The sequence below is a fragment of the Manis pentadactyla genome, chromosome 7 (genome assembly GCF_030020395.1).
Source record: "Manis pentadactyla isolate mManPen7 chromosome 7, mManPen7.hap1, whole genome shotgun sequence".
Taxonomy (NCBI): domain Eukaryota; kingdom Metazoa; phylum Chordata; class Mammalia; order Pholidota; family Manidae; genus Manis; species Manis pentadactyla.
The window spans coordinates 34331604-34351207 of NC_080025.1; the positions used below are offsets into that span (position 1 = coordinate 34331604).

Sequence of the window (19604 nt, forward strand, 5' to 3'; positions counted from 1 at the left end):
CAAATTACGTATCTTAGGAAGATTGTTTTCATCAACAGTTAAAGTGAGCAGGTTTCCCAGAGGTAGGAAGGCAGCAGAGCAGGTGGAGAGGAAGTGCTCAGTAAGTTGGTGGTACTGGGGACACTGACCTGGCTGGGGAGGTGGGCAGGAAAGGGCCGGTGCGTGGGGCCAGGAGGCTGGGCTCCAGAGCTGGGCTTCCTGCGTGTGGAGTCTGGCCTCATCACTACAAGATGTGTGACCTTGGGTAAGTAATCTAATCTGTGTACCCCAGTTTCCTCTTCTATGAAATGGGCTTCTGGTTACACACTCTCAGAATCCTTTTGAGGGCCACGTGCCTTGGCACTCGTGCTCTTGGTGATGCCCAGCAGCAGTGTGCTCAGTGTGCAGCTCTCATTGCTTACTGCCCTCACCATCGCCAGATCCCGACCGCTGCAGCTGACATTTGGAAGTACAGTCCTGGCTTCCCTTGCCTCTGCCACTGTTTCTATTTTGGTAGGCAAGGGATGTGACCGAACATAGCTGCTCTTAGTTGAAAAAGCCCAATAATAGCTACTTGTCTGCCTTCTGTGTTGGTGGGAGTACTTAACAGACCCGTAGCTTGGGGACAGCAAGAATGCAGTGCACGTGTAGCCATTTGATCATTCCTTTTAACTTAATAAAAAATATTTATTAGATATTTCCATACTTGGGGACTCTTAGGGACATATAAAACAGCTAGATTGATTTTTTTTGTCCTCAGGAGTCTTTTTTTTTTTTTTAAGAGATTTTAAAAATTGGAGTAAAGTTGATAGACAATCTTATGTTGGTTTCAGATGTACAATATAGTGACTTAATAATATACATTACCAGATGCTTGCCAAAATTAAATTTTAAAAAACACTCTGCTTTTATCAGGTGCCCCGATTTGCTATTTATTCCACAGCGTAAGTACCCAGCTATTCTGAGCTTGAGGTTTGGTCATTCGATCATCTGTTCACTCTTTCTCGGACAGGGAACACTGATTGTAGTCACCCCACAACTGTTTAAGACTCCTTCTCGGCATAGCCTTAATTTTGAATCCAGTGATTTTGTGCTGATGAAGCTTTTTCTGACTTTGGTAAAACCTGACTCCCATAGTGCCATGTAGAGGTAGCATCAGACGCCCACATATCTTCTGACTTAATGGGGGGTGAGTTTGGATCTCCCTTCCTCAGAGGTTTTGAGTCATTTTCTCTACCTGAGACAAATCACAGTGACATTTTCAACTTCTGCTCCTCATTTGCCTCAGTTTGATGCAATTTTGCAGGTGTGGGGGCACGCATGCCCTTATCAAACAAATGCATTTGATGAGCACATGTTATGTGCTTGTCAGTGGTGCTGGCCACTGGGAGGGTGCAGGGAGGTAGAAGACACTATTCATGCCCTATAGGGGCTTATGCTTTGGCCAGGAAGAAACATGTCTCCAAGGGGCCAGAGGGGGAATGTCCACCTTCAGTATCATGCTGGAATGATGGAGAAGGTGGAAGCGGCATGTGTCCTGAAACAGTGACTAGCATTCTGATTTAGTGGACTTTGGGGAAGAGCACTGCGGATTGAGGGAAGGTGTGTGCAAGGTTGCAGTGGCAGAAAACACATGTTGTTTGACGAACAGGGAGGAGACTAGCCTGGGTGGTTTGAAAGTGTATCAATGAGAGGCAAGCATGGAAAGATAACCTTTCAGAAGGGGCAGAACCTGTGGGCCCTGCTAAGGCAGGGTGACAGGCAGTTTGAGACAGATAATCAAGACTGATTGGTCTGGAAATTGGAATGGGGCAGCAGAAGCTGTCGCTTAGCCGAGGAGGAGGAGGGTTGTAAGATGCAGATTTATATTGAGTTTGGAAAGTATTCTTTGTATCTTCACAAAGAAATGATGGCACATTTTTATCACTTCAAAAAAACTCCGAAGGTTCTTTATGTAGACCATTCATCTGTCGTCAAAACACTGCCCAAACTCTGAAGACTGTGGGAAAAGCAGCAGAGAGAATGGGCAGTGTTTCTCTTTGAATTGGATTGATAGACATACCTCTTCCCACACAGATTTAGAAAAAAAGTGGATTAAGTAAGTGACGTAAACTTTCTGAGTGCTCAGACACAGCCGGCTAGACATGCGAAAGTGCTGGCAGCAGCTTCTGAATGCATCCCCAGTAACACCAGGCAGTCCCACCTGAGGCATGGTGGCCTAGTACTGACACGTCCCAGTCGGTCAGGTCAGTGGGCTCCTGATCCCCAGTGATGCCTGAGGAAAGTGTCCTGGGGGGAAGGCTTAGACTTTGTCCCTGAGCAGGGACTTAACTGGGTTTTGGGTGGGAGGTTTACTGGAGACAATTCAGGGTTGCTTGCAAGCTCTTGCTTATTTCAGGAATTTGAATCAGTGACTAGAGCTTAAGGTGATGGCTGGGGCAGGGAGAGCATGTGAATGATGGGAGAGATCTCTGGGTGGGGAATGAAGGTCTGGACTTTCACTTTCTGTTTACTAATAAAGGAAGGAAAGAGGTGGCCAGGCTGCTCTGGTTTCTCTTCTCGTGCCACTTTCTCAGGGCTGTGGCGGCCTTCAGGAGCTTCCTAGGCTGGAGTGGGAGTTGGTTACTGGCCTCAGTTGTGCTATGACTTATTATTGAGGAGGGGGCTGCAAGTCATGAGAGGTAGATTCCCCTCTTCCATTCCAATCAGCTATTGGAATATTCTTGAAGATGCATTGAACTTCAAAGAGATAAAGAGGTACTGTGCCATTGGAGCCTCACCTGAGCTAGCCTTAAAGCCTGTACTCAGTAGGGATGGGGACAGTGCCCTCCAGGCTCCCCCCTTGCCATGCCTTTCCTCTGCAGGTTCTGCCCTTAGATGACCTAAACTAGTCAGGTAAAGTACCCTTTAACAGGTGGATGGCTGCATTTTGGGAAAGTACATTCTTTGAAGTGTTCCTAAGTCGGTATCAGATGGTTGGTCTCTATCAAAATTCAGAAGGAAGAAGTGCTTGAGAAAGTCTTTAAAGACAGGTAAGACTCTTTTCTTCACCTTGTAGGGAGGACATGTGACTTATGGAAGCATGTGGTGAAGTGCAAGACCTGTGGGATTCCAGGAAGGGGAACTGACTTCTTATATTAACTCCTGGAAGTTCATAAAATCTCACTCCTATATTCTCTATTGGTTTATACACTTTTTAAGATAAGTGGATGAAGAAATGTGCTTCCAAGATATCAAAGAAGAGCCCAAGGGCCCATAGTTCAAAACCTTTAGGATCAGGTGGACACCAGGGAGGGGAGGAAGAGGCTGGGATTCTGTGCACTGGTTTTCTGTGTATCGAAGTGTGTCTGCACATGATATCCAGAGATGGACACAAAACTGCTGTTGAGGACTTGTCAGCCTTAAATGTGAAACTAACAGTTATTTTACCAGCAAAATTGATTTCTTTGGGAATAGCAGAAGAATTGCAATTTGGGACATACTATCCCATAAGCAAGTCCAGATCTCAAAGGAGAGGAACTCTATTTTATAGAGAAGAGAGGAGGCTAGGAGGGACTGATCTGAAGGAGAGCCCATTGCAGAAGAGCCAGAGTTCAGGGTGGTGCTGGCTTCTCATTGGCTGAGTTGTGGTGTTTTCTTATTGGCTGAGCTTGTTGCTGGGCAGGAGAAGCCCTTCCTTCCTCCTGCTGGGGCAGTAAAATGGGCCTCTCCTGGCCAGGGATATAGGTGCCCTCTCCTCCTGTTGGGTCTGCAGTTCACTAAGAGTGGGTGGGGGGATGAGTGCCTCCCAACTCCGTCTTAAATGAGGTCTCCTTAATCCAGTCTCACAGACTGATGAAACCCCACAAATTACTGCAAAAGTAAATGCCAGAGCCCTCAGGAACCCTTCCACAGCTCACAACATAGAAGATTCCCATATTAATAAATAAATCAGTGATCACTGAAGTAAAATGGTATCAGCTGCAAAAAGGAAGGAACTTCTTAAGATACCTCAAGACAAATGCTGGGCATAGAAGCCACAGGGCATAAATCTGCAAAGAAGTAAAAAGCTAACCTTTTCAAACAATATTGCTTCTCTCTCACTTACCAACTTTACATTTCCCTGTATGGCCCCGGAAGATGACTGGTTAGCCAGAGACGGGTAAGATTCCTCAAGGGAGGAACAACCTAAGACAGGCACAGTCACAGGGGGGCCATCAGGTGAGAAATTGGGGATCAACAGAGGTGAGGCTTAGAACCTCACCCCCCGTTTTGAGAGAAATCTGCATCCGTGGATGTTTTATTGCCCTTGTCTAGTTTGGATTAATACTTAGTCTATAGGCACACAACTGATCATCTACATTTGCCCTCTTACAGCACTAAACTATGTTTTCTACCTTTATCTTGCATCTACCTACCACTTCAGCATTTTATTAAAAATAAAAATAATAATAATAGTAATGGAGAAATGTGGAATTCACATATAAATCAAGTATAAAAATCAAACGAATATTCATATTTGACCTGACTGTTTATAGTTCATAATGCGTGATCAAAACCAAAAGTTTCTGTGATGACTGCCTTTGCACTGTTTACCATGTAAGAACTTATTCACTCTGTAAGAATTTGTTCACCATGTAAGAACTTGTTCGTTACGCTTCAAGAAGATTGGAGACTGTTGAGAATTAGGCTTGGGGTTGATTAATGATTGTGCATTGAGTCCCCTATACAGAATTTTATTGTTGTTAACAACCATTTGATCAATAAATATGAGAGATGCCCTTTCAAAAAAAAAAAAAAAAGGAAGGAACTTCATGGGAGGGACTGTCAGCATTCACCACGAATAGGGAAGGATGACCCAAAGGACTAGAGAGAATGTTCTGAGACTATAAAATAGGTTTGCTTAAAAGAGAGATGAGAGGTCCTTACCTGAAAGGGTAACTGTGCAGCAGAGACATGCCTATTTGAACAGGAACCAAATGTAACATATAGAATATGAAAAATAGAGATAAGTAAAATTTAAAATAATGGTTGGGGTAACATATTATTGGGTTTACATTTGGTAGAAGGACTGATGAACTCTGGTTTGATCTCTGCTTTATTTCCCCCGCTTAGTAAATGCTATCTGTAGAAACGTTAAAAGAAGCAGGTGGGAGAAGCATCCATAATTCAAGCAATACATTCTCATTTTGATAAAGTTTACCTCTGGGTTTTTTCCATAACCAAAAGTACACACCTATTTCTTTGCTGCTTAGGAAATGGATGAGTGGTTCCTGTGCTCCCAACAGCATCGTAGGTCTTGGGAGAAAGTATGGAAAAAGCTAATACCTCTGTTTAACAACTTACTTCACAGAGATCTTGTCCTGCTTAGACTGGACTCCCTGGTGGGTTAGCGCTCGTCACCCACCCTTGTTGACACTAATTAACTATCATCTCAAACAACACCCTTTGCCACGCTTAATAGGGGAACATGGACTGATTAGCTTTCCCCTCCAGTAGGCATTTATTTATTTTTAGTTTTTTTGTAGTTGTGAATGATATGACCATGGTTTATGTTTCATAATTTATTTTGTTGATTGTGTGCTTTTTACATGTTTTTCCCAGTAGAACAATTTACCCCCCTTTGGGAACTTTTGGATGGAGGCATATAACTCCTCACAGTGCCAACTGAAGCTTCCCTTCTATCATTCATGGCCTGGATGAATCAGCCACAGAATCATTGCCCACAGTGGAGGTAGCAAAGACAGGTTAAGCAGCTTTTTGATTTCCGTATGGAGTTTCCCCCCAGAGAAGCACCATTATTTCTGTTCTTTGATGTTACTGTGGTCCTGTGTCAGAGTGCCAGAAGCCTATGTTTGCTGTTACATAATAAACTCACCATGTTTTTTTAAATTAAAAAAAAATTTTTTTATTTCGGTATTGTTAATATAAAATCACATGGGCAACATTGTGGTTACTAGATTTCGCCCATTATCAAGTCCCCACCACATACACCACCATTACAGTCACTGTCCATCAGTGTAGTGAGATGCTCTAGAGTCACTGCTTGTCTTCTCTGCTATACTGCCTTCCCCGTGCCCCTCCCTATGTTATGTGTGCTAATTGTAATGCCCCTTATTCCCCTTCTCCCTCCATTCCCACCCACCCTTCCCAATCCCTTTCTCTTTGGTAACTGTTAGTCCATTCTTGGGTTCTGTGAGTCTGCTGCTGTTTTGTTCCTTCAGTTTTTTCTTTGTTCTCATACTCCACGGATGAGTGAACTCATTTGGTACTTTCTTTCTCCGCCTGGCTTATTTCACTGAGTGTAATACCCTCTAGTTCCATCCATGTTGTTGCAAATGGTAGGATTTGTTTTCTTCCTATGGCTGAATAACATTCCATAGTGTATATGTACCACATCTTCTTTATCCATTCATCTACTGATGGACACTTAGGTTGTTTCCATTTTTTGACTGTTGTATATAGTGCTACCTTGAACATAGGGGTGCGTCTGTCTTTTTCAAACTGGGCTGCTGCATTCTTAGGGTAAATTCCTAGGAGTGGAATTCCTGGGTCAAATGGTATTTCTATTTGTAGTTTTTTGAAGAACCTCCATACTGCTTTCCACAATGGTTGAACTATTTTACATTCCCACCAGCGGTGTAGGAGGGTTCCCCTTTCTTCACATCCTCACCAACATTTGTTGTTGTTTGTCTTTTGGATGGCGGCCATCCTAACTGATGTGAGGTGATGTGATATCTCATTGTGGTTTTAATTTGCATTTCTCCGATGATAGTGATGTGGAGCATCTTTTCATGTACCTGTTGGCCATCTGAATTTCTTCTTTGAATAACTGTCTGTTCATATCCTCTGCCCATTTTTTAATAGGGTTATTTGCTTTTTGGTTGTTGAGGCATGTGAGTTCTTCATATATTTTGGATGTTAACCCCTTATCGGATCTGTCATTTACAAATATATTCTCCCGTACTGTAAGATGCCTTTTGTTCTGCTGATGGTGTCCTTTGCTGTACAGAAGCTTTTTAGCATGATGTAGTCCCATTTGTTCATTTTTGATTTTGTTTCCCTTGCCCAAGGAGATATATTCAGGAAAAAGTTGCTCATGTTTATATTGAAGAGATTTCTGCCTATGTTTTCTTTTAAGAGTTTTGTGGTTTCATGACTTATGTTCAGGTATTTGATCTATTTTGATTTTACTTTTGTGTATGGGGTTAGACAATAATCCAGTTTATTCTCTTGCATATGGCTGTCCAGTTTTGCCAACACCAGTTTTTGAAGAGGATGTCATTTTCCCACTGTATATCCATGGCTCCTTTATCGTATATTAATTGACCATATATGCTTGAGTTTATATCTAGACTCTATTCTGTTCCACTGGTCTATGGGTCTGTTCTTGTGCCAGTACCAAATTGTCTTGATTACTGTGGCTTTGTAGGAGAACTTGAAGTCAGGGAACATAATCCCTCTCGCTTTATTCTTCCTTCTCAGGATTGCTTTTGCTGTTTGGGGTTATTTTTAATTTTAAGTAAGAATGTTAAGTTTTTATTACCAGTGTAACACATGTATAATCTGAAAAATATAAACTTTTCTGAAGTATCCATAGCCAAAAGGGAGGGTCACCTTCTCCACCACTTTCCGTCCCATCTGGTCGGGCGCAGTGTCCACACTTGGTCTCTCTAAGCCTCAGGAGCTCTGACCTCTCCCTCCCAGGGACGGCTCCATGCCTCTCTCCCCACCATGTCTACTTCCCAGTGGCAGTGACTTTTGATGATTGTTTTTTTTTCTTCTACTCTTTCTTTTTCCTTGTATGGTCTTTTTTGTTTTTTTTTCTTTAGCTTTTATGGTAGTTGCCTCATAGATAATGTGCCTATGTCTATATTTCTTATCATTTTAAAAAGTATTAATTCTATAATATGGAAAGTGAGGAATCTGGCTCACATATTCAAACTCATATCAAAAGTCAAATTTTTATTTTTTACTTGGTTACATTTATGGTTCTTAAATATAACATTTGCAGCTCCATTTCCAAAGCCAGTGATTCTAGGCAGTCATCTGCTGACACTGTGCGTGAGTGGAGGATGCAGTGCCCCTGCGCTCCCCTCCCGCTTTCTTCCCACGCTAAGCCTCCATCCGTCTTCCCTTTCCTTTTGCAAGGCCTGTGGCATTTATTCTGTCCTGTAACTGTAACAGAATATTTGTGTTCTCAACTACAAGTTGACTCTTTTAACAATTTAAAGCTTGGCAGCAGCACTTACAGGCTTCAGAATCCAAGTAGTGCAGGTAGACTTGGAGTGAAAGAAGTAGGTCCTATGTTGGTAGCCTCTGCAGCTCGAGGGGTCATCAGCTAACCAGAGCAGAGAGGAGAGGGCGAGGGGAGCAGCCAGCAGATTGTTACAGTTTATATCTGATCAGTTGTTATGTCTTCCCTTTATCCCTGGGTTTAGCTGTATTATTTGTAACAGGTGATTCATTTCCTTCCTGAAGATATTCTTCTTAGAATCTTCTGACAACTTGTTTTAATTTGTGCCAGAAATTCTCTAGGCCTTTATACAGTTGTTCTCCTTAGACTTTAACAAAATTCCTTATTGCATTCTTGATTAGATAGACTGCTTCTTGGATTCCACGCTTTCCTCATTCCTGGAATCTTTTTTTTTCTTTTGGCTAGAGATATCCTTCAGTAATACTTTTGGAGAGGTTCTGAGTTTGGTGAAATTCCTAAATCTTTGTATGTCTGCAAATGGCTATTTTGTTTTTAAGTTTCATTGCTCATTTCCCTGGAACTGAAGTCTAGGTCCTCTCATTCCTGTTCGGAGCCCTGAAGTCACCGCTTCACTGGCCACTGGCATCTGTTGGGCCCCTTTGTGCATGTCTGCTCTTCCTCTCTGGGCACCTGGGAAGCCTCTTTTCACCCCAGCCCTCTGACGTGGCACTAGTTGAGACCTTTCAGTCCTGTCCTTCCTTACTCTGGAAACATTTGTTCTGTTATTTCTTGATTATTACCCTTCCATCTTTTAATTGGTTTTTACTTATATAGTTCCTATTAGATGGATTTTGGTTCTCCTGTACTGGATTAATTTTCTATGTCTCTTAATCTTACTCTACTATCTTAAATACCACTTTATATTCTTTCTAATAAAATTTGCATTTTGATAATTGTATTTATGATTTCAAGAGCTATTTTCCATTCTCTGATAACTCATTTTTCATTGCAGTTAGTTCTTTTATGTATGCATTATCATCCTGAGTCTCTAAAAAATTAATTAGAATTTTTTTCTAAGATTACTTTCTATTTCCAGAATTTCTGCTACATCGAGGGTCAGTTCTGATTCATTAAATCTTGGAACTCCTCTTGGAAGCCACTGTTTTTCCTTAGTGTCTGTTGGAGTTTGTTTTTCCATTCATATACATGAATAAAAGACTCAGTTCCCAAACACAGATGGATAGAATTTCTCTGTATGGTGAGTGTGTGCCCCAGCAGGCCTCTTCCCTGCATGTAGAGAAGAACCTCAGAACCTCAGTGAGGTGAGGTGAGGTGAGGTAGGTGAGTTAGGTGTTATGAGGTAGGTGAGGTGAGGTGAGGTAGGTGTGATGTAGGTATGATGAGGTAGGTGAGGTGAGGTGAGGTGAGGTAGATGTGATGAGGTAGGTGAGGTGAGGTGAGGTAGGGGTGATGAAGGTGTGATGAGGTAGGTGAGGTGAGGGGAGGTGGGGTAGGTGTGATGAGGTAGGTGAGGTGAGGTGAGGTAGGTGAGTTAGGTGTGATGAGGTAGGTGAGGTGAGGTAGGTGAGGTAGGTGAGGTATGTGTAATGAGGTAGGTGAGGTGAGGTGAGGTAGGTGAGGTAGATGAGGTGAGGTAGGTGAGGTATGAGTAATGAGGTAGGTGAGGTGAGGTAGGTGTGATGAGGTAGGTGAGGTGAGGTAGGTGAGGTATGTGTAATGAGGTAGGTGAGGTGAGGTGAGGTGAGGTAGGTGTGATGAGGTAGGTGAGGTGAGGTGAGCTGCACCACGCTGACTGCTCGGGGTGGGCTCCTCTCATATCCAGGCTCTGAGCCTTGATGCCAGAGAGCCTTTGGGTGGGGAGACAGACGGCCCCCATGGAAGCTGTTCAGTACACGATTCTTTGGCTAATCCTTATGAAGAGTGTTCAGCCTCCCTTCCCGGTGTGGATGCTGCCAGCCTGGGCGTTGGCCCCTCTGGGGCTGCACCGTTAGGACTGCTGAGGCCTCTGGGTTGGATCTGGGATGGACTTGTGCTTTGTCTGTAGTTAGAATCCCATCCCTTTTCGTCTAATGGACTCACTGAAGCTCTGGCTTACTAATGTTCCTCTTTTTCTCAGCACCGTTAGGAGTTTGTTTTCTTCTGAAATTTGTTGTCATTTTAATGGGACATAGAGAAGGAGAGGTGGCAAGCTTTGTCCCTGCCATAGTGGTCCAGAAGCCTGAATAATTCTTCTTTTTCTGCAGTTTATTGAGACATAACTGACACAGACCATTGCAAACCACAGTGTGTACATACAGCGTGATGAGTTGATGCATGTGGGCATTGTGAAGTGAGCACCGCATTCAGTTTTGTTAACACATCCCCAGCTCACAGTTACCTTTCTTTTGTGTCCATCACATTTCAGGTCTACTTTTAGCACATTTCAAGTAGCCCACACAGCGTACAGGCACCACGATGTACATTACATCCCCAGGACTCACTGTTCTTTTAACAGGAAGTTCACACCTTTGCCCAGCATCTCCCCCATTCCCCAGCCCCAGCCCCTGGTAACCACCAGTGTACTGTTTCTGTGCGCATGATTGTTTCAGGGTCCATATAGCAGTGAAGTCATGTGGTGCTTGCATCTCATATATGCCCTCAAGGTCCATCCACATTGCGGGAAATGGCAAGATTTTCTACTTTCTTGGCTGATCATATCCCAGTGTGTTAATACCACACCCTCTTTGTCTATTCATCTGCCAGCAAACACAACAGTTCTTTCCACATCTTGGCTGTTGTGAGTAATGCTACAGCGAACGTCGGGGTGCACAGACCACTTTGAGATGCTGATTACATTTCCTTTAGGTATGTTCCCAAATGTGGAATTGCTTGTTAATAGCTTTATTGAGATATGCTTGTACCATACAGTGAAACCCCTTAAAGTGTAAAATGTGGGGGTTTCTACTGTGTTCATAGTTGTACGTGCACCACCATGATTATCTTTCCAACATTTTCATCACCCCAAAAAAAGACTGTGACCACTAGCAGTCACCCTGTGTCCCCTCCCCCTGAGTAGGCAACTAATAATTTATTATTTGTCTCTATAGATTTAGTTATTCTGGACATTTCATATAAATATCCTTTGTGACTTGCTTTTTAACTTATTTTGTTTTCATACATGCTACAGCACATACCACAACTTCATTTGGCAATAAAGAGTTGCAGAATAGTATTCTGTTATGTGGAAAGCCCATGGGAACAGATAAACACATTTTATTTATCTGTTCATCGTCTGATGGACATTTGGATTGCTTCCACTTTTTGGCTATTATGAATATTACTTTTACAAACATTCATCATACAGGTTTTTGCGTGAATTTGTGTTTTTTCTTGGGCATATACCTAGAAGTAGAATTGCTGGATCACATGTCTTAAACCTTTTGAGGAACTTCTAAATTGTTTTCCACAGTGACTGCACCATTTGACATTCCTATCAGCAGGGTACGAGGGCTCCGATTTCTCTGCATTCTTGCCAATACTTGTTACCATCTTTTTTATTATGCCAACCTTGTGGATGTGAAGTGGTATTTCACTGTGGTCTTGTTTTGCATTTACCTATTGACTGAATGTTCAGCATTTTTTCATGTGCTTATTGACTTATTTTTATCTTCTTTGGAGAAATGTCTGCCAGATCCTTTGCCTGGTTTTTAATTAGTTTATCTTTTCATGATGTAAGAGCTTTTTATATATTCTGTATACAGGTCCCTTATTAAATGCATTATTTGCAAATTTTTTCCCCCTTTGGTGGGTTGTCTTCACTTTCTTGATAGTATCATTTGCAACACAAATTGCAAGTTTTGATCAAGTCCGATTTATCTATTTCTTCTTTTATTTGGGCTTTGGCATCATTTTGGTGTCAAGAAACTGTTGCCTAATCCAAGTTAAACCGAGGTCCTATAGTTCCTTTAAGTTTTATAGCCCTAACTCTTAATTTAGGTCTGTGATCAATTTTGAGTTATTTTTTGCTTGTGGTATGAGGAATATGCTGAATAATTCTTAATGATAGAATGTGTTGGGTAAATGAAGACTATCTATTGATTTGGTTGCACATCTCTCCACACTCAGGATTCCTGAAGAATTCAGAATTTCTGAAGTCAAGATGCAAAAGAAGTAACACAGTAGGTGGCCCTGCTCATGTCCCTGCCCTAATCTTTGCATCTGGCCTCAGCTTCCGACCAGAAGCTAGGACTCATTGCTGTAGGAAGAATGTGAGTTGGTGTAGAAACTGCAAATTTAAGAGCAACAAATGACAAACCACTGATTCTAGGGTCTTCTGTTGAGCTGTCTTCATATCTTCATCACAGATACATGTTGGTTTGTAATTTTATGCCTAGTCCTATTTAGTCAATCCTCTGCCTTTGGCATATTTTAGTTTGCTCCTTCCTCTGCACCTCCCAGCCTACTTCCTACCCAATAGGGAAGGCAGAGAAATGACTTTACACTGTGTTATACAATGAAGTATTGTATTAGGCTAGCTCCCCTTTCCTTGGCTCTTATTAAATTGGCTAGATGTCCTGTTATTTTAGCTCTTGCACAGACCCGGCTGAGAGGCAGTGGTCTGCTTTGGCTTGGCAGGCTGGGCCAGGAAGTGCCTGTGAACTTTCTCCTTGGCCAGGGTTTTGTGTAATGAGAAGTCAGAGCTCTGCTCTTACCCGACTCGGGCCCGGGCATCCGCAGGCCAAGCTGTGCGCTGGTAGCCTCAACCACCTGGTCAGTGCTGCCTGGCGTTTAATACTCTGAGATGGCTGACGAGTCATGCAGAATCAATCTGGGGGCCTGTTGAAATGCTTATTCCTACTGTCTACTCAATTGGGTGTTTCAGTTCTGCTAGGAGATTGGTTTCTTTGAGCCAGTGTTCACTGTATGTTTTTAAAGCATTTGTTGCAAAGTGAGAGGCAGGACTTGACCTGAAAGCGGGATCAGACCCGTGGAACAGCGTGTCTCAGGATAGAGCACGTTTATCCCCAGACACTTGCAGCGCCAAATGCAATGGAGGTTGGACTTTTTTCATGTACTTTTTAGTCTTATTTTAAGGATCTGTTTTTAAAGAATTTCCTCTTTGTGCATCTTACAGTGGAGAGCTAGCCTTTGCTTGTCTTACAGAATTCTTTGGATGCTGTTAGTATGGTTTGGGGTAAAGTTGGGTCCTGAGTTGGGTCCCTGAAGAGAATGTTTTTCTGTCAGGTGCAGGGAGTGCCTCCAAAGTCTACTGTCCAGGGCCTGCCTTCATCACTCCTTACACCAACATCTAACCTCAAGTTTCGTTTTATTTTTAGCAAGGAAGTGTCTTCTTCCTTTTATTTTGTAAAGCAAAGGTCAGACACTGACATCTTATACTCATGTTTTTTACAGCCTCATCAATGTTTTATTTGGAAATTGAGCTAACTTTAAAAAATTGGGAGATTTCATGTAAAGACCCAGATTTCAAGCTTCTGTTGAAAATCTGAGATGGCAACACTGAGTGGAATTATCACTGGATAAAGCAGCTGTGCCGCAGATGCTCGCTGGCTTGCAGTCACCACCCTCCTTTGTGGTCCCTGCTCTGCCTGTTGTATGTTTATGGTGCCTCCTGAAGCTTGTAGGTGTTTGGGCTTATGGTCCCTGCTTTAAAGTCAAACTAGTGTAGACTTTACACTTTCAGTCATGTTATCCCTGTGGTGATTCTCATTATGTCATATACTTTGCGAACCTGACTAGCATCGGAAGGTGGATATACCCGCAGGAAGCTGATGCATGGAACTTTGCCAAGGCTTTGAGAGGCCTCGCATTGTCTTATTCCTTCTCTTAAGGAGAGCATCCCAAATTGTGAAAGTTCCAGGAGCCACAAAATTGGATCTAGCCCCGCTAGCCTGAGAACCACCTGTAAACCTTTAAAAAGAATAAAGGTTTTTGGGCCCCACCTTCTCCAGGCCTGTGCAGCCAGAATCTAGGGGAAGGACCTAGGCATCTCTAAACTTTGAAGCAGCTCCCCAGGTGATGACTAGATGCACATTCAGGCTTAGGAACTACTGAATTTAAAAAGGTAATTACTTGAGCTATTTATAAACCATTTTAATGCAAAAAGATTGATGTGGAATTCTTTAAGATATTTGAACTGTAGTTGGGTATGTTTTACTGACATTCAAAGCTGAGACGCTTAGGGACCACTGCCAACTGAAAATTAATAAGGTAAATGAGAGGACATGTCTGAAATTAGAATGTAATGTCAGTGGGGAAACATGATTTGATTGTAAGAAAAAATATCATGCATTAGTTTTTCAACAATTTTTGAAGGTTTTATGTATCTGCAGTGGTTGCCCATTCTCGTAGAATTTCATCAGCAGCTTCTTTTATTCCTGTAAATGTCTGCTTTGGAAGCATTACTGTCTAGGTGGAGTCAGGCAGATTCTGAAGTCACCCTCAGTAAGATACAGCACGAGGAAAAGGAACACTGCAGCCTGACAGGAACGTCTTTTGTCCTTACTGCACAGGGAGGTAGACAGTTGTTGTAAAGCCCTGGCTTTGGGGATGTTTTTAATTGTCACAGTGACTCGGGGGAGAGCTGTCTATTGGCCTTGAGTGGGTTGGGCCAGGGATTGTAGGCATCCTGTAGCATGTGGATAGCGCTGCATGAGGACAGGTTGGTGCCCTGCTCTGTGGCCTTGCATGTCCTGTTGATGTCCATGGAGGGGAAAACATGTTTCTGATGGTCTGGTCTCAGGATAAACAAAATGTTTTTTGCATCATTTTAAATATCAGTGAATTTTCTAGGACTACAGCTACCATGTGAATCAAGGGAAGGTTTTACTTTGTTTTGTTTGGAAATTGTTCACCGTTTCAAAGTATCATGTCCCACAAGGCAGTGTTCATGCTGTTGAGTCATCAGTTCACACCTATTATCAGGCTACAAGTGAGCCTCGCTTTCAGGGTGATTCTACATTTATGTATGAGCAAGTGTCTGACTAACTTGAGCATCTACGTAATGCGAGTCATTCAATCCCATTTCTCCTTTGGATCACATTTAGTAACTACCGAATGTACCACCTGTAGTAAATCATTGTTTTGAATTTTGTATTTACACAGGTTATATCCTTTACGAATTTCACTTTGGGATAATAAAGGAGGCGTTATGACATATTTGTCATAAAATGGTGTTTTTGCTTTAGAGAGAGGAGAATGGCTATTTTAGAGCAGTGGTTCTAAACCCGGCGTGCACGTCGATTGGCCTGTGGAAATTTTGAAAGTGGTCATGGTGACCCTCCCCTGGAAAGACTAATGTAATGGCTCTCTGGGGGATTCTGGGTGCTCTGTGGCTGTTCCCACCTCACGGCTCACTCAGGAGGCGACGCTCCTCGTACTTCCCAGTGGGTGGCGGAGGGCAGCCCTCAGGTAAGGCCAGAGCTCCGGGAGGCGGCAGCCGGGCACCCGGGCGGCCTGTCCTGCCCTGCTCTGCTGGCAGAAGCGCTTGACCCCTTGGATGCTTGAGATGCTCCTACAGATCTGGATTTTTCCTTTTGTAATGTATACATGTATCAGATGTCACCTTGTACACCCATCTTAGAGTTTTGCTGGCTATACCTCAGGAAAGCTGAAAATGCTTCACATTCTTGACCCTCAACCCAGTCATTCTGGTTTTGGTGTGTGACTCACAAATCTGTATGTGCTCCCTGGATGATTCAGATCCAGGTGGTTCTCCAGTGCCGTGCGGGGCAGGGGCAATACCTGTGTGGTGTCCGGCAAAGATGGCGCGTGAGGGAAGGGCAGGCCGTTGGTGAGTCAGGAAGGCCCTGTTAACAGGCTGCTGAGGAGAGGCAGAGACGGGACTCGAGGAGGGCAGTTGTCTTGTCAGAACGGTGGAGCCCATACAGCCGAGCAGCCGGGCCCAGGAACTCTCCTTGCTCCTTGTACACGAATTTAAACAGATTCTGGCCCCAGAGGCTAAGCACACGTTTAGATACATATCCACCCACCCCAGGCAGTCTTTGAAAATCGTGACAGAAGGAAGCTGCTGAAAGCTTGAGAGGCAGACCTCTGTTGTTAGGAAGGAGATTGAAGGAGGCTGTGGAGGCCAAGGAGTGTCAGGGCATTTTAGGGGATTATTGGGAGTGTTGGCAGAGTAGGGAGTCCTCCCCATGTGGAGCAGGCTCCGTCTGCAGGTGGAGGGGTGGGGACCAGGGAGGGCGAGGCCTCTGCAGAAGATGCCCGCAGGGTGGAGGGCGGGGGAGTGTGACAGGTCAGCGGGACTGAAAGCTGTCCGTTGTGGCTGGAAGCCCACACGTTATTGCCATTACCAACGCTCCCTAAGCAGATGTTATTGGAACACAGCTGGGAAAATGCCAATGTACTGGAAACAGTGCTGGGCAGAGTCAAGAGGCCTGGGTCTTCACTATGTCACGTATCCGATGCTAGAGCCCCCCTTCAGGACAAGTGATCCCCTGAGGACATGCGCAGTTTCAGCGTGCAGTGACCACCATGGCTGCCAGGTTGGAGAGGGCGCCCCGTGTGCCTGGGGGGTCTGGGGTGACAGGACGATTCCAGTGCGAGGGATGCCTGTGCCCTGCAGGTACGACCAGCGAGGGAGGCTACGGGGGAGCTCCCCTGTTAGCCTGGGGGGAAGGCTCCCTGGGAGGGAGAGCTGATTATCTGGATGCAGGTTTTGGGTAAAGGTGGCCTGGGTGCTGGGAGGGAAGATGCTCCAGACGGTGGGAGAAGCACACGTGCAGATGTGGTCTGTTAGAACTGTGGCCTGTTCAGGGCAGTGGTGCCAGCATAGTGGGGGGCCAGGGTTCGCGCGGTCTATGCCATGCTATTGAGTGTGCATTTAAAAATAATGGCAAATTGCTTTATCCATCTGGGAGTTAAGAAATAAGTGTGGGAACAACATGGAGACTGCATTGTAGTTATGGGAGGTGCGATCGGAGGCAGTGTCCCTTGGTAGGATGGCACGTGCGCCCACACACAAACACAGGCTTAAACAACATAAAAGTTGACAGTCCTCGTCTAATAAAGGAATCCAGGTAGACGCTCCAGGTGCTCGGACAGTGGCTCCGCAGGTCCTGGCCCTCTGGGCTCTTTGGTCTGCCATCCTTTGAACGTTTGTCATCCTCTGATGTGGTGTCTTGTGCTCTAGCCACACTCCCAATAGCTGCAAGGGGGAGGAAGAGAGTTGGAATAGCAGAGGGCACACTGTACCCGCTAACCTGAGGATAGTTGGAAATATTCCTCAGAACACCTTTGGTTACAGCTCCCTTGTATGATGTGGAGCCGTGGCCACAATAAGCTCAAGGTAGATGCCAGAAATGTGGTCTTTCTTTGCAATGTCCAGCCACAGGTCTAGCGGGCTGTATTCCTAAGGGAGAGGAGAAAGGGGCAGGAAAGCAGGCTGTGTCCCTGCAGAGCAGGTTCAGGAGGGACACACGTGGCTGTGGATGGGAGGGAGGGGATTCCCCTAGCTAGTTTCTGCTTTGGGCTGCCTGGCAGGTGGTGGTGCGCTCTGGAGGTCCAGGTTGGGAGGAGGAGCAGCCTGGGGTGGGGAGAGGAGCCCGCAGTGCGTGTGTTGGGTGAGAGATGCCTGTGCACGTGCAGATGGTGGTAGCTGGGGGCAGGATGAACAGCTGCGGCCAGAGGAGTGGGTTTGGGCCTGGACATGCTGGCCCAGAAACCACGTCAACACACAGGCCCAGGGTGGACCTTGAAAGAGACACATACTGAACAGCAGGCTGAGAGCAAAGGAAAATCTGAACAGAAAGATATTTGGAAAATGAAAGAAAGGCTATTAGTAAGAAGGGAGTAACTAAAGACAAGCCGCAGGTGAGTCCAGTGAGGGAGACTGAAGTGTCCAGCAATCAGGAGGTAACTGAACGTGATAAAATGAAGAACAGGTAGGTGTGTACAGACACCTCTGTCCATGTAGACATCTGTGCGTGTGTGTGGTGCAGTTATTTAGACTAAACTGTGATGCTCAGGTGGACGGCTGCTCGCTCCCTGACTCCATCTCTGGAGTCTGCGTCCCGAGGCCCCTCACCTCTCGGCAGCCCACTGTGGGCTTTTGTCACTGATGGGGCAGTGCCTGAACTCTCCAGCTAAAATTCTGGGTGTATATCTATCTCACTGCTAAGTGAGAATGTTTTTCTGGGCATCGTGGGGCAGGTATTTGCTACAAGGACTAGCATGCCCTAAGCATCACGATGGTTTAAGTTATTTGGTGGGACGTTAGGGTCCCAAGTATTACTGTTCTCCACCTTCTCTGAGCTTCACTGTCAGTGAGGAGTGAGGGTGGGGGCTGGTGGGCACTGCGGCAGCCTCGGCCAGGCGGGACCAGGCGCCAGAGCCCTCACTCCTCCCAGATGGTCCTGTGCGCAGAGGTGGGGAGGTTCGTATGAACAAAATGATTTTGAAAACCGGAACATATTTTATATCAATTCAGCCTAATTGCAGATGTCTAATGGCAGATTTCTAGGTTTGTCTTAAGTGAATATAAAAACACATTCTCCCCAACTGCCCTGAAAGCTTGGAAAGAAATTCTTTTAAAGTACAGAATTTTATTGGAGTTCTGAGTTGCTCAGCAAGTTGTTACTAGGTGAACAGCACCTCCCTCTGGTGGACAGAGTCTGTAACACTTCTTAGCCCCCCGTTCTCCCGTCAGGCGCTAGTCGCCTGTAAGGCCATCGGATTCCTTCAGGTTGGTTTGTTTCTGAGGTCAGTTAATGCGCTTCTGTTCTTTCTGCTTAATCTTATCTGCAGACATAAAAATTCCAGCGGTGTGCACAGATGCCTGAAATCTGTTGTATCTTACTCTCATGATGTTATGAAATTAAAGATTTGGAATTTTCATGGCAAAAACACTTACGTTTTTGAAATAGAATTGTTGGCCAGCTATACTCAACAGATGGACATTTTGATAGGCTTCTGATAATAGTAATGCTTGAATACAAGATGCGTTAAAATAATATGTGAAATACAGCTGGAGTGTTGTTGTTTCTTTTTATGTATAAATTTTTCAGAACATCTCAAAAAAATCAGTATTATTGGAGACAAAATAATGGAAAGGTCCTAAATTTGCTCTTTCTTTTTTTTTTTTTTTGAGGGCATCTCTCATATTTATTGATCAAATGGTTGTTAACAACAATGAGATTCTGTATAGGGGGGTCAATGCTCAATGCACAATCATTAATCCACCCCAAGCCTAATTTTCGTCAGTCTCCAATCTTCTGAAGCATAACGAACAAGTTCTTACATGGAGTACAAATTCTTACATAGTGAATAAGTTACATGGTGAACATTACAAGGGCAGTCATCACAGAAACTTTCGGTTTTGGTCATGCATTATGAACTATAAACAGTCAGTTCTAAATTTGCTCTTTCTTAACTGAAAGTTTTTTAGCTGTTGCTTTTGTTTTGCTCTGTATTA

The 19604-nt window shown here is 44.3% G+C and overlaps 1 protein-coding gene across 3 annotated transcripts in view; it reads left to right on the plus strand.

The window, feature by feature from the left end:
• The window catches only part of PSD3 (pleckstrin and Sec7 domain containing 3), a 476158-nt gene that overhangs the window by 62694 nt on the left and 393860 nt on the right, over window positions 1–19604 (plus strand). The window lies entirely within an intron of this gene.